Genomic DNA, 16,341 nt, shown 5'->3' on the forward strand with positions numbered 1-16,341 from the left:
AGATTCGTAGCATCCATATCGATATCTAATATTTTCATGAGCGCTTATTATGTTTTTGAAGTTTAGTTATCATCGTATTCGGGACACTTTGAGGCGTTTTCGGAGTGCCGTTGGGTAATTTTGGGTAATGCGTAGTGACGTACGCATTCACCATCATCATCAGCCTATTTCATGCCCACTGCAGGACGAAGGCCTCTCCCTGCGATCTCCAATTACCCCTGTCCGGCGCCAACCGATTCCAGCTAGCGCCTGCGAATTTCTTAATTTCATCGGTCCATCTAGACTTCTGCCGTCCTCGATTGAGCTTCCCTTCTCTTGGCACCCATTCTGTAATTCTAATGGTCCACCGGTTATCTAACCTACGCATTGCATCACCTGCCCAGCTTCATTTTTTTTCTCTAAATGTCAATTAGAATATCGGCTATCCCTGTTTGCTCTTTGATCCACCACCGCTCTCCTTCTGTCTCCTGACGTTATGCCTAGCAATCTTCGTTCCATCGCTCTTTGCACGGTCCTTAACTTGTTCTCGAGCTTCTTTGCCAGCCTCAAGTCTCTGCCCCATATGTCAGCACTGGTAAAATGCACTGATTGCACACCTTCCTTTTCAATGATAATGCATGGTAAGCTTCCAGTCAGGAGCTGGCAATGTCTGCCGAAAGCGCTCCAACCCATTTTTATTCTTCTGTATATTTGCTTCTCATGATCAGGGTCCCCTGTGAGTAATTGACCTAGGTAAACGTACTCCTTCACAGACTCTAAATAATATGAAAAAGAATGCTTTCTTATTTTTCGAGCGCGAGCATAGATACGAAAAAATAAAACGAAGAAAATGTGGCAACGCATCCACCCTTTGCAGATGATTGGCGACGTTAATGCGATTAGAAATCTTTCCTACGATGGGTAGTATAATTGCTGATAATATGTTTTGTACGTTATGATAAATATTATGAAGGAGGGCGCGCAGCCAGTGTCACAAGCCCAGCGACACAAGTTGTTCCGACTGTTGGTTTCGAATGCAGCACAGCCATTAGACCATGGACTTGCAAAGTCACTGGCGCCTCGTTTTGCAGTCGCTTCTGAAGTAGGCACTATTCCTTATTGCCTTTCGCCACACTTTGATGATGTCTTTTTTTTTTGTTTTTTTAACCTTGTTATTATTGTTTATTGTTTTGTTGCCATTTGTCCCACCCTGCTTGGACCTGTACAAGGTTTGCAGTATTGAATAAAGAAAAAAAGAAAGAAAAACCTGCACAGTGACCCGAGTTGGCGGGGATACGGTTCGAGACATGCAAACATTCCCGGAAAGTGCGGCAAGTATCCTAAGCATGCTAATCCCAATAAAGAAAGGATCCTCCTGAGCTGCAATTTCGGTATAGCATGCTCGTTAGCGGTACAACTTCCCCCTTAGTGTCGCGGGCGTAACACAAACCTTTCGCAGGTTTATGCACATCCAAACAACTCATACGTGAAAAATAGCGAAGCTGCATAAGGTGGCTATCACGCGCGCCCTTCGGAAGTCAGTTTGCCACTGCCCGAAATCTACCCAAGGCTTTGCAAACGCTTCACAGTATGCGGCGCGAGTCCTTTCAAACGCTTAACTGAATCCGAGCTTAGTATATACTTCTATAATAGGGAAATTTGCAGGCGCGAGTGTGAATCAGCTAGCGCAAGACAGGGGTAATTAGATTGCTGGGAGAGGCATTCGTCCTGCAGTGGACATAAAAATGGGCTGATTATTATTATTATTATTGTTATTATTATTATTATTATTATTATTATTATTATTTTTATTATTCTCCGCTGTATCTGACGCATGCTCATGGGAACGTATTCTGAAGCAATCCATTTCTGCGATATACTCTCGCCTCGGCAATTGTATCGCCGTCAGGCCCACGCTGATTAGCTGGTTGAGCAAAATCAGATGACGTAGTGCTCAAACAGCCAATCAGCTCATCCGATTTTGCTCAAACAGCCAATCAGTGCGCGCCGATGGCAAAGGCGTGGCCAAGGCGATAGTATCGCCGAAGGTGATTGTTTCAGAATACGCTCCATGCATGCTGCGCCGGCTCTATACCGATGTCTGCGTGCGGCTGGCTGCGCGTTCCAACGGTCTGGTGGGGCTCCGTGGCTGACTGTTGCTATGCTGCGTTACTCTAACTATACACTATTATAGACTTCATCGCCGGCTTCCGGCTGGCCGTTCTCATTGACGCCCTGGTCATATGAGGCTGCTTTAGGTCTCCGGTGCCGGCTGCGTTGCTGACTGTTCTCTGGTTGACATTCGATTATCCTGATCACACGCTGCCGCCGCACGAGAACCGCTGCGGATTTCGCCTCAACGGCTTCACTGCTAATTAAGTACGTGTAATAAACAGCGCCATGTTCGTCTCCTTCCGTAATCGTCTTTCTTTTCTTTCCATTTTTCCTTCTTTTTTTAAACGCGTTTACTTTCAATTTACTCTTAGATAGAAGATGCGAATGAAAATAGCCAGATCGCATAATGCGACTCCTGTTTTGTTTTCTCTCTGTCATGGGCTTGTTTAATGATCTGCCCCGTTGTCGCTGAAATCGACCAACCGACGCGAATGATGATGACTAGAGGCCGTATTTTTAGGCGCTAAAATGCAGGCTTTAGACATCTAAGACAGGCACTATAAAAGCCTCTTTTTAGGCCGAAATAGGCACTATGATTTGTTCGCAAACCACGACTTTTCTGTACTGAATGTTCTTTGGCGATTTTCATGGTAAGATATTCCAAATCTCTGGTACTGATTTAACGTAATGTAAAGATTTTTAATGTAACGTAAAGAGATTTAACGTAAAATTTCAATGTATACCATTCCACATAGGAATTGAAGAAACTGAGAAAGCTGAAGCGCTTGCGCGCCTAGCGCTGACATGCGTCCCATAAGTGAGAATACCAAGCATCTTTCAGAACTCTAAGGACGCAATCAACCATAACTTTAGGTCGATCCACAAAACTCCACACCAAGCCTGTGTGTCCCATCAACTCACTCGCGAAGAAGCAACCCTGTCGTATCGCATCAGAACCGACTCCGCTTACGCCCCGGTTTGGTGTACGCGGAGTCGGTTCTGATCACCCGTGGAAGGGAGGCTCGATAGGGCTAGTCTCCCGGCCCCTCGCCTCCCTTTACTCCAGCAAGGACTTTGAATAAAGTTCTCTATCTCTCTCTTGGTTATTCAAGATTGGACGATGCGCTTCACCGCTCTGTGCCTCCTGTGGTGATATCAGCGACATCGAATATTTCATTTGACTATGCCCGCAGTTCGACACAGAAAGAAAAGCGATGGTCGACAGCTTGCCAAAGAACGGTCTTTCGCACAGGACCTTTGAAGACGTCGTTTTCCCGGGGGAGCCCGCGGCCATCAGGAAGAGAGTGCAACGACTGCTGATTGCCTTCATGCGAGACACGGGGCTCTTCGACACCTGGTGACACACAGAGTGACGCTCACAGGAGGTTCAGGCGGAACAGTTGCCGGCAATGCATGCCAGGCTGACCCTGCCTGCTGCAACACCCCCACCACCACCCACCACCTACGCCAAATGGCGTTCACTTGTGAGGTAGCAATGCTACCGTGCAAGCCATCGATTCCCAGGGATTAGTTCGGCACTCGAGAGGCCCCTTTTTTGTCAACCCGCATACCGCACACTGCAAGTTACCACACAACGAGCGATTGAACAACAACAACAACAACAAAAAAAAAACGAGCGATTGAACAACAACAACAACAACAACAAAAAAACTCGCGTGTACGTTTAACAGACAAGAGAGCGGTGTGGATCAGAGAGAAAACGGTGATAACCGATATTCTATTTGAAATTAAGAGGGGGAAATGGAGCTGCGCAGGCGGTGTGATGAGTATAGTGCAGATAACCGGGCGGTCAATTAGAGTTGCAGAACGGGGGCTAAGGGAATAAAAGCGCAGTCGAGGACGGCGGAAAATTAGGTGTGGGGATGAAATCAGAAAATTTGCTGGCACAACTTGGCACCAGCTAGCGCAAGACGGGTAATTGGAGATCGCTGCAAGAGGCCTTCATCCTGCACTGTACGTAAATATACGATCATACGATCATACTGCAACCAGCATACTTAGTACATCTGTTCTGAAACAGCGAGCCAGTAGTGAACACTTCATAGTCGCGCTTTACTAACAATCGCATCAGGTGGTGCAAGCACAAAAACAGAAAAAACGCAGGAATAACCGCTAAATGTTTAATGAGAAGCTAAAACTCGTGCCTTATGAACTGAAGTAAAAAAAAAATGTTACAATAAGACAAGAAATGTTGAATACTGTACGTTTAGAGGTCCTTTTAACACCTATCTCACTAGCACATGTTTATCAAGTTCAAGACTGCGCCTGTTCTCACTCACAATGAAATTGTACTGTATATAGCATGAAAACAAGTGTTCAACTTTGTCGGAGGTTAACGGAGGGTATTTCGATTGCCATATTTTTGAGGCCATCGAACTCTGGGATTATTGAGTGCGCCCCTGCGGGGATCTCGGAAATTTCTTTGAGAGGGGAAAAAAACGTTTCTTGTTTAACACATAACGCAAAATTTTCGACAGCTGTTGCGATACACATAGGATACCTTAAACAACGTTATGGGGTGGTAGCTGTGTCTCACCTCGTGAACTGTTGACAAGAACCCTTCTCTAAGCACTTTTTCTATATCGCTATGACTTTATTCTTCGCAAAGCTTTTTTTTTTTTGTTTTTAATCATTGTCACACATTCGAGCACAGCAGTGTGTATCTCCTTACATGCACTTATTTAAATAAAGAAATCGGAGCGTCAACCACCATATGCTGGTTTTGTATGTGCAATCACGAAAGAGCGGAGGTGCTGAAAAAGCATTCCGTGTAACTACAGTCTACAATAATTACAGTGAACATTGCACACTTCCGCTTAAAATAGTGACAGTGCATTTTACAGTCAGCCCTCTTTCCGAGCTACAGCCCACAGTACAATTAACTCTCTCAAATATGATGCGCATTTTTCTCACTGATGCTCGCCTGCAATAACATGGAGTGACGCGTCTACTGCCGAAGAAACACTTTTTGTCGCCTTTTTATCTCTTATTGCTAACCAGTGATAGGCAATGGTGGGGTATACCCTCAAAGATCAATAAGCGTTGCAACAAACGCCCTTATTTGCTGCGTCACATTGCCAGGTGCATTGCCATTAGCAACATCATCTGCGAATGCTGCTAGGTCTTGAGGAAAGAAGACTCGGCTTTAGAAACAAAATTAGTGTAATAAAAAAGCATTTTCAGACGCTAAACGCAAGAATAGGCACATATACAGGCACAAAGGATCGAAATAGGCAGTTATAATCACAAATGGCCATAATAGGCATTTCTAGCTAAACCCCTGCTTTACCCATAATTTGTGCCCGCACGCCAAGAGGGTGCGGTCCTGACACGCGGAAACAATAGGCATTTGCATATACTACGTTCTCTAATGATGAGACATGAATACAATCGGCCGAAAATAATCATTACGAAATAAAATCCCGATAGATATTTAGAGAATATATACTTTTTCGGTGACACGTCATTGATCACGTCGGCGAACATCAGAAATTGCGCGGAAATCACAGGTTCGATGTCTAGATACAGTAAACTCTCAGTTGTACTTGTACGAACGTCGGTTCAACGAATATTTCAGAATAACGAACTTTTCGAAAATCCCCGGCACCTTTCCTATGCATTCAATGGAAAAATCTTTCAGTTAATTTTTCGAATATTTCAGAGAATACTTCAATTGAGCGAACTTGATCAATGGACCCGAGCTCATTTTCGAAATCAGTTCAACGAAGTTTTACGCTCCGCAGCCCTGGCGTGTCCGCTGCCCGGCGCACCCAAATCGCCCCTCCAGCGGCGGCTACGTGCAGTGTGACAGTGAGCTGGTAACCTGTGCTGAACTAACAGATCTGTAAATTGTTTCCAGTGCTCGTCCCGAAGAGGAAGAGTGCGACGAGAAAGATGCAATGGCAGAGGCAGATTCAAATCCTGTAATTCTAGCCGAGGCTGTAGGATGCCTTGGAAGGTTGCGAGGCTTCGTGTCTCAGCAACACGCTGTGCCAGAGAAAGTACACAAAAACATAAGCTGTCTGGACAGCTTCGTTACTTCTTGCGCTTCAAGAGCGCCAGTGCAATTGAAAATTTGATTTCTTTTTCAAAATGAGATAGGCAGCAACGTAACTGTTACGCACTTGGTATGTATTGATATAAATAACACAATAAATTGCATTTCACACTTCTGACTCGATGTCTGCTGTGCCCTATGCTGTTCCTTATTCTAGTGAATATTCAGTTTAGTTGTGAAGTTCACTCAAGTGAGAGTTCTCTGTAATTAAAATCCACTAAATGAGTTTGACCACAGTGTTGCGGTCTGTGGGCCACGGACCGACGGCGACGCGTATATAACAATTTAGGCCACACGTCGACGGTGCAGAGTTGAAGCTGCTGGTCAGAACTCCAGGCAGTCGCCTTTCTCGTAGTAATCCTGAAACCTGGTCTACCGCATAGTATTGTCCCGCAGTGAGCAAGGAAAGCTTTCTGGGAAAATAAGTACTAAAGCGCCAATGCATTTGTCTGCCATCTTGCGTACGGAAATGCAGAAACTTGCGTATAGTATCGAAGTGTCTACACTAAGCGAACGCGCCTTGAGTATACTGTCTGGTTTATATTGCATAAGTGCAACCTGTTCTCGGATGTAATTAAATGTTCACTGGCGACGTTTTGTTAATAAAAAGATAATTTGTATATAGTTATCGTAAAATTTTCCACTCCCGCCGGCGCGAAAAATGTGTCACCAAAGGGGAAGAAGTCTCGCCGAGAGTAGTGTAGCACTTGTACTCTAATGCATTTCGCATTTCATCAGTGGTGATAGCGCCGCTCCGTCTCAGTTATCGCCCCGGTCGTGAGTGGTGAATGAAAGGAAATGAGTAGAATCAAGCGTGAAGGAGGAAACATAGAGGGAGCTAAGCCTCGGAGCAGGAAGGAGTTGCCACGTTATGCACCGGCCCTATAATAATTCTATCGCTTCTGCACTGTTGTGTATGGGAGTTAACGCCTCCTCTGAAACACGCGATATCATCGACACACACGTGTCACATCGTGTTTTATGTTCTAAAACAGCAAACTTTGCAGAAATTGGGCGTGAGATGCACAGATGTGAGCAGTGGAATCGATCCTGAGGTGAACTGGCCCGCTATCGCGACACGTGGATGCACGACGCCAACAGATGTCGCCGGGTGTTTCCGACGCCTTCTCGAGTATGTCGTAGCCTTCGGACACAAATGCCGACGGTGTTCGAGGAGTTCGCTTGCCCAACCGCAGCCTTGAAACGGTGTATTGCGCAGCTGAGCAATCACTGCTTTTGCGGTGTCTTTCAGCGTGTAGCCAAGGCATTCCGTTTCTGTGAGGCCAAGGGGTGACGATCGCCGTATGCCACAACGATCGCCGCCGAGATCACGTCGCGTGCCGTGCAAAATACGGCGTGCCACAATCTCGAAGGTCGTGCACCGCTGTTGCGCTTTCACTCCTTCGGCTGAAGGTTACGAAACTCGACAGCGCTTGGTAAAATAAAAATGTCTATGCATTGCTTTCTGACATGTTACACTAAAGGAAACACGTGGCAAGCCGCAAGTCACAGCCTATCCTCAGTACTCTTCTTTTATTTTAATGCTTTATCATGAGGAGGGACAAAATGGGAAAATCTGGATCTGTGTGAAGTGTGGGAAGCCGGCCTCGTGGGAAAGGGAATGGGAGGGCTTAGAAGGCGATATATGGCGCGTGTGCTATACACACACACATATATATATATATATATATATATATATATATATATATATATATATATATATATATATATATATATATATATATATATATATATATCATAAGAGATTTAACACGACGTAAGTGGAAACACGTCCTTCTTTTATCTTTTGGAAAAAGCATACCTTTTTGGTATGCTATACCAACACAAACTGTGCATTTTTTCGCCGCCACAACTACATACTATATAATCATATCATGAGAAGCCAACAAACACTGACACCAAGGACAACATAGGGGACATTACTTGTGCTTAAGCACAAGCAATTTCCCCTATGTGTCAGTGTTTGTTGGCTTCTTATGATATATATATATATATATATATATATATATATATATATATATATATATATATATATATATATATATATATATATATAATGTGTGTGTGTGTGAACGAGAGGAGGAGAAGGGAAACCGACGGGCTCGATTTTTAAATCATAACGATATAAAGCCAACAGACAATGCTTCATTTCATTGTGTGTTGGCTTTTTATGATATAGTGCTGCAACTTACGGTGGTCTGCTCTGGACCACCGTCAGTTGCATTTCGCTCCTCGAAGAGGCAGGACGTGTGTCGAGCGAACTACTGAATAACACTTTGCAATGACTTGAGCACGGTTTAAATCATAGATCCCCGACCTCAAAGGGGTGTGACGTAATGTATTTCTCTCGCATTTACCGCTAAATCGTCACAAATTTTTTTGCGTGGAGCTTCCTTTGCCAAATCCCCCACCCCCATAAGTTTGTGTCACCTGCACGTTTTTTTTATTATTGATTTTTCATTCCATTCCACATGCCAAGGGTGTGCAACATGTAAGGGAGCCGAAAGCCTCTCGGTGTTGTTTAGACACAACCTGCCGCGTGGAATCTTTCACGATTTCGCGTGGCGTCTATAATGTGCTTGAACGAGGAGCTGGTCCTTTTTTTTTTCTGTTTCTGACGAGGACGGTTAAAAAGAAAATCGGACAGGAGCAAAAGTCCACTTCACAGAAACGACTATTCGTGGGTTATCCAGAGTTGCACCTTAACCTAAACCGACGTTATATCATTGAGAAAGTTCTGTACCAGCGGGGAATGACAACGTTGAAGATGTATGCGTTCTCCGTAAAAATCACAAAGAGAAATTAGACGTTGCTGTATAGGCGCATTTTGTTCGGGTATTACACGGTTGCGGATTGCGCAAAGAAGGATTCTTTCGACTCTAGAGGCACGTGCATCAGCAACCAGTAACGGCTGCATCTTTCTTTTCGTATTCTTCTTTTCGGCATTCTACACTAGAAAACTGGTTTACGTCTGAAAAGGAAATGTTTTGAAACATCGCGCTGTTCAGAGTGCATCGTCTTTCCACTTTAGGAAAGGAGGCAATGAGAAAAGAGGTGAAGACAAACTAAACAAAAAAAGAAGGATAAAAAAAGAACGGTAATGGTGCGGGAGGCTGTTTTTCTTCTAATCTTATGTTATTGCTGTGTCAACAGGAGAAGGCAGGCTCTCCCCGACGCAGCTACAATGCTGCCCTGCACCTGTGGCAATATAGACGCGAGGAAGCCACTCCGCGAGCGTCTCTGGCACGCTAAAGAAAACACAATGACGCCGCTCGCACCGGTCGCTGGCGAGGGAATGACGAGGAGCGAGCCGTCCCAGCTCCCGCGCGCCCAGCGGCGAGCCTCATTGCCTCTTTCAGCAAGTAAAAAATAAATGAATAGGTAAATATAAGAAAGGAAACAGCAGAAAAAAAGTGCATCAGCTGTGCGCCATGGGCGAGCCCCTGCACCAAACTGCGCGAGAGTTGCTGCTCTCTGCGAGCAGCACAAACCACTCGAGCCGGCGACATAAGCAATTAACTTTGCTGCAACTCACCCTTGACGGCACATCGACCGTGCTGAAGCGCAGGTCTCCGAGCGTCAAGTAAGATTCAGCAGGCGGCGCTCTGTTGTTGCGAGCTAGTGCGAGTGCACGTGACAGGCGTGTCCGCGACGGCGGTTCGCGCTCCAGAGCGCGACCGAGGGACGCGCGCGGAGACCCGCACGGCTGGTCGAGCCCGGCGCCGGCGCACTTTCCCAGCGCGAACGCGTTCATCGCCAAGCGGGACGGCAGCGCGCTCCGGTGTCAGCTTACTTGGCGCGCACGCCGAGGCTGCTGCTTATCCTCCGGCAATGTGAGCCGAGCTTATCGCCGCGCTCGCTTCTCCGCCCGAAGAGGAGCGTCCGGAAGGAAGCTGCCTTCCACCGCGCGGGGAAACAAACGAGGCCGGCGCATTCGCCCGCGGGTGGCTGCAAGTGGAAATGCAGTGCGAGATGCCCGAGTTCGCGAGAGCGAGGCCAAGTGGCGGGATCCAACCGGCGTTCGCAAGAGAGTTATGTAACTTGTAAAAGAGTTATGGAGCTTGTAACGTTGAGCGTTTGAGCGTAAAGCAAACGCCATTTGTACAAAACATGCAGGCACTTGGATACACTTGGAACTCTCGGGCACCAAGGGCCACCTTGAGCACTGCTTACGGTCGGGTGCACGGGTGCCGAATCTGCTTCGATTCGGCACCCGTGCACGAGCGTGCACAGGCGTGGTCCACGAGCGTGGTCCAACAAAGCTTGCAAATGGTGATTCTCGGCAGGCCGTTTCAAGTCTCCGCTCTTACCGCTCCACTGATACCGTTCCAGCACGTTTGGTAACGCAGAAACAACGCAAAAATGAAAAATCGGTGAAGACGCCCCATCGAATTTTCCACACTAGTTCACCATGGCGTCATGAATTTTGAGAGAGCATATCCGTCTCTAGTTATCGGTAAGAATGATTACATTGCATTCAAAAGAAGTTGAAGGGCCAACCTGGCTAGCTTCGACAACTTTTCCGGTACCAAAATGGTCCAAATACGAGAAAAGTCACCGAAATACGTGACGTCACAGTAACGTCACAGCGAATGGAGCTGAGGTTTCGGTGCGAGATATAATAAAAGAAAGTTTGGCCATCCCTTCTGTCCGCTAATAATTAACCATTTCCTGTCAGGTGAATGAAAATAGAGTTCTGAGACGATGCGCTACAGTGTATAGACCGATTTTCTAATTGCTCCTTGGTATCTCTTCCAGCCACCTTAGCAAGAAATAATTAACCATTCTTGGAGTATCCCCTCAATAAAGAATTGTGTTGCTCAACTGGTCGCCACTGCGTATTATTATTATTATTATTATTATTATTATTATTATTATTATTATTTGTATTGAGATCGTTTATACCCTAGACAGGAAAGGGAAAGTGAGGAGCAGGCTGGCAACTACCACCAGAGGGGGCACAACGCCTGGCTACTCTTCAGAAAGGAGGACAAGGAAACGTAGAAATGGAAGATAGGAAGAAGGGGAGGCTAGAGGGAAGAAGAGAGGGCAGTTAAAAGCAAGCACGTGGTGCAGGTACTTATTTTTCTTCTTTACCTGCAAGGTCCAAACTGGGATTGCGTTGCTTTATCGTTTTTTCCGTGAGAAAGATTCATGTTTTCACGATGGATCTCGCCAAGCTTTCACGGGTAGAGCGGTTCGCGGGCTTTAAAGTAACATTCATTTCTTCTCAGTATTATCAGCACTCATTTTCAAAACTTAATCGTTATGCACAACTTTCATTGCGCAGTTCACGCCGCGACGTGTTTAGTTTCTCTGTCGTATGATTGTGCTCGCCGTGATAACACAAGTTGTGGTTTCATGTGTTTCACGTGTTTACATACACGTGTTGTGCACTTCTCAAGGATGTCATTTATCTTCATATATTTAAGGCATTATAACGGGAAGATAAATTTTGTTTGCCCCTTTTGGTGTAGCTAACTTTCCTTTTCTTTAACATTTTTGCGGCGTGAAATTATTCCGAACTCGATGTGATGGTCTCCCATTTCCCTCTTTTTTTAAATGTTACTATTCGATTGATTTCGAGAAGCTGACTATTTGCACACCTTGTACAGCGGGCTTTCCTTTCTTTATTCGAATACTTAAACAATTGCAGCAGGCCCAATGGAATCTATATATAGGAAACCTTTGTGTGAGGCCAGAAAAGTCGGAACACGAGTATACGCACTCACTCACTCACTCACTCACTCACTCACTCACTCACTCACTCACTCACTCACTCACTCAAGCACACACGCGCGCACGCACACGCACACAAGCACACACACACGCGCGCGCACATACACACCCACGCGCACGCACTCCCACACAGACACGGACGCACGCGCAGACACAGGTAAGATATGTGCTGCCGTGCAGAGGAATAAAGGAGTAGGTAAAAGGCAAAAAAAGAACAGATATTTGTCCAGTGAAGCACATCAAGAACAACAATTTTCCTGACTGTCGTATGGGCGTGGTATATAAAGTTCCCTTTAGCTGTGACCATTTCTCCGTAGGGTAAACGGGGCGGTGTATCAATCAGGGGCTAATGGAACATAAAAGGTCGTTAACCGGTGGATCGCCTTCTAATCTTTCCTTACATTGCCAAGACTGCCAAGTTTGAAACTGCACGCCTGAATTAAATGAATGGGCGATATTGTACGGGCATAGGAATGAAGATACTCGTCTGATGGTCGAGGCATGGCATATCAATAATGGTGGAAGTGCGCGCCTGAGTCAGCCTTCAATTACCTTACATAAGGAAGAGATCAATTACCTTAACAGTCATATCTCACGTAGACCGGCACGTGTACCCGAGTGATACGTGGTGCTACCATTCCAGAGCATGCGCAGATGAGTTTTGTATCTTTTCTTTTTTTCGCCTCAGTGCTTCCTTCAGTTGATAGTCGGCGTTCGTGTTGTCCCCTTCTCTTGTGTCCGTGTCTGCACGCCTTACCCTTATTTTTGCATTATGAATAACTTTTCATCACCTCTTGTCCATAGAACACCATGTATTTAGAACCTCACTATAACGAAATATGTTTGTATGCGATTTCAATATAACGAAATTTCGCTTCCACCGCAAAGGAATGCCGAGACAATAAATGGAAACTTCCGAGGACGCGGATGGTCACATGATTGAATTACATGCGACTGCTTGCAAACGCACCTCTCAAACCACGCGCGCGGCGCGACAAGAGCGACCGCCGAAGTGAAGCCGCATCATGTTCCGTATGAAGTCCAAGTGCGATAAGATCCTATCGCGCCCCGCGCACGTTGTTCTTTAGGTGAGAGTGAAAGTATGGGAGGGTGAGAAAGAAAGATGGTGGCTTCGCTAAAGTCCCTATATATATATATTTTTGCTTTTGAGCAGAAAATCTAGGGACTTTAGGCTTCGCGAATGCCGCCTCCCCGCGCGAGCAAAGAAAAAGAGGAGGGGAGCGAGCTCGCGGTAACGCAATCAAGCGCGCGAGGGGCGCGGGGGGGGGGGGGATGGCGCGAATCGCGATTTATGGCGTGCGCCTAGGTCGTGGCTGCGCATGGCTGTAAGCGCTGCTGAGCGCATACGCAGCGGCGCACTCTGCGTTAGAGGTAATCTGCCGCGTGTGCAAAGAGTGGGCGTACCGAGGCGGCGTGGCATCATGTAAGCTGTCTTCCCATGCGTTAAGCATTGAAGGTTGCATACGTAATCTCGAGTTTCGGTGACCCGTTGAAGTGAGAGGCAGACGAAGCATTCGCTCCGCGATGTCGGCGCTTTTAATGAAAGCGTCGTCCCATTGCGCTATCAGCCGTGGGGGTGCACGGACTGTACGTGAAAGCGGGGCTGGCTTCGCTTAATTCGTACCGCCGATCGGAATATATCGTTGATGTGGCATGAAACCGAGTCATTAGTCGCCGACCCCCAATTTCATCAAAAGAAACTGTTTTCGCATTCAAGTTAGCTTTTTTCGATTGTCCAATAATTCTGAAAACTCTGCTGCCCCTTTCCGTGTAAGAAAGATCGATCGGTGACTCTTCTTATTTGCATAAAAGGCAAAATGTTGATACAACGAAATTTCAGTATAACGAAGCAAATTGCTGATTTTGCCTACTTCACTATATCGAGGTTTAACTGTATATGGACACACCAGGCGCATTTCCACCTCGTCGTCGCCGTCACCGTGATGAAGTGCGATAACGCCTCCGCACGCCGTATGCTGTATGTGCGAGTGAAATCGTGCGAGGGTGAGCCCACGATGGTGGCTCAATATAGCGCGCAAGGGAGGAAAGCCGGGACGCAGCACGCCGTCTCCCTCCATGGCGTGCAAGGCTCCGGGGGGGGGGGGGGGGGCATTCTACTCCGGCGGCGGCGGCGTATGGCGCGGCTGCGCGCGGGCCCTATCTTCAAAGCTATTTGCGATTAGGACAGAGTGCGCCGACGGCTCATAGCTTAAGGCGCGCTGTGTTCTCGCGCTTAGTTCGCGTTGAAGCGAGAGGCAGCACGAAGATCAAATCGTCAATTCGCTCGCTGCTGCTGCCGCGCTCCCGCGCTCCAGCCTTTTGACAGCGAGTGTGCGCGGTCATCGAATGAGATGTATTCATGTTTGCTTGTGCGTGTTTGACATCGTCCTTATTGAGTTAGTAAGCGAATGGTTTACATGTACATGCGGCCGATAAACTACTATCCTTACTTCGTATAGCTGTCTGCTAATTTGCTATCGCAATCGAAATTTCGCCTTTCGGGCCAAACAAACTTTTTTTTGCTTTCTCCCGCACCGCCGGCGCCGCCGAGAATGCGCGGAGGCGAGCGCCATCTGGCAGTGCTGCAAGGAACTCACGGCGCGCGCAGCGCGCGTGCTTCGCTGTGATTGGTTGGCCTATATTCGGCAAGGGAACTGCCAGGCCGCAAGCACGATCATGGAACCCGGCGATGTTCGCAAAAAAATCTTCGCTTTTTAAAAGCCTGGAAGCTTTACTCGAATTACGTCGAACCGCCGTGGTGGCGTAGTGTCTATGGCGTTGCACTACTAAGACCGACGGTGCGGGATCGAATCGCGGCCGCGGCGGTTAGACTTCGATGGGGGTAAAATGCAAAAACGCTCGTGTAGCGTCCATTGGGTTAAACGAACCTATGTGGTGTGCCTCATAATCAAATCATGGTTTTGGCACGTAAAACCCCAAAATTCAATTCATTGAATTGCGTCACTACAGGTGAAGTATCTGCACAAACGGAATCATTCGCAAGAGAAACCAAACTAATTCATAAACCAAAGAAAGTAATTACATTAATTAACTGCTTAGTTACAAACCTTACGGCACATTTTTATGTTGGAAAGTTCAGGCGACTGCTTATAACATTATAGTTCCTTGTTGGCCACATTTCAAAATGACCACGGCCATTTTGAAAAGTGACCAGCTCCGCGCGTATGCCTTGCAGCCCATTTGAAAACGGCCAGGGCCATTTTGAAATGTAAAAACGCGGAACTGGACATGTACGTAGACTTGAATAACTGGCGTCAATTCATTCGTTCAATTTACCTCATTGCGTATGCGGCGCCACGAAAAGCGGCGCTCACGGCGCAACTCTCCCTGTGACAATACGCCGGCGTAAAATAAATCTTCAACATACCGCTTGATAAAGCGGTCTGTCTCGCCCCTGCTACTGAAGTAGCTGTGTGTCCAATGGCGAGTTGCACAAAGCGCCAATCGGAACGAGTTCGTGTGAAAAGGAAGCGCAATTACAGCTTCATTTTGGGCCATACCTTTACGCTCCAGAGGGTGTGAGTAGAGAGCCACGCTTCGTGGTGCCACATGCGTAATTCAGGCTAAACTTAATGAATAATTTGACACCAGTTATTTGAAATGTAGAAGCCTGTGATTGGTTATGACCCACCTAACGTGACCATGCTTAAAGGGACACTAAAGTGGATTTCAGCTTCGGGTGTACGTTGTTGTGGGGCTAGCTTATCTCGGACCCGCGGCTCCATATGGTAGCGTGGCAGAGGCTTCGGGTTGAAGAAATCAGAAGCTCGGAAGTTGGGAAAACGAAGACCAACAGGTTTACTGACACTTGTACAAAACTTATTTACATCGTTGAATAGGTAAAACTGAAAAAGGTCAAGTGTTTAGCAACGAGCGTCAGGATAAGCCTTGCTTCCGTGGCCCAGAGCACTTCTTTTCGCCACGCCGTCGTTATAACACCTGATTTCAAACCCTCCTTCCTGGCGGTTGCCAATCACACGCAGGTCACAAACCCACCAGGACGACAGCTAATCAAGAAGCACAAACAACGCTGTCTCAGAAGGAATATCGGACCGGTGGTACCACAAAGTTCCAGCAGGAGCAAAGGCGAAGGGAGGTTCTGGCCGTGGGAATGGGATCGGAGATTTTTTACTACTAACTGGTTTACTCCGCTGCTTTTCAGTGTAGGGCAGGCACGAGTTCGTGGCGGGTTTCTTCCGGCAAACGTCCATGAGCCCTTCGCCTCATCTCGGCCTCCCCTGGAGTGGCAACGCTTTCTTCCCTTTGTGGCACTTCTTCTCTGATGAGGGGAAGAAGTGCCTTTGTGGCACTTCTTCCCCACAAAGGCACATCTTCCTTGCTGAGGGTTCGCTATAGCGGCATTCTTA

General features: G+C 46.9%; 1 protein-coding gene across 1 annotated transcript in view; it reads left to right on the top strand.

Moving 5' to 3' along the window:
* Positions 1 to 16,341, top strand: part of LOC126543903 (high affinity copper uptake protein 1-like) — a 124,740-nt gene that overhangs the window by 959 nt on the left and 107,440 nt on the right. The window lies entirely within an intron of this gene.

This window comes from Dermacentor andersoni, chromosome 1, assembly GCF_023375885.2.
Source record: "Dermacentor andersoni chromosome 1, qqDerAnde1_hic_scaffold, whole genome shotgun sequence".
Taxonomy (NCBI): domain Eukaryota; kingdom Metazoa; phylum Arthropoda; class Arachnida; order Ixodida; family Ixodidae; genus Dermacentor; species Dermacentor andersoni.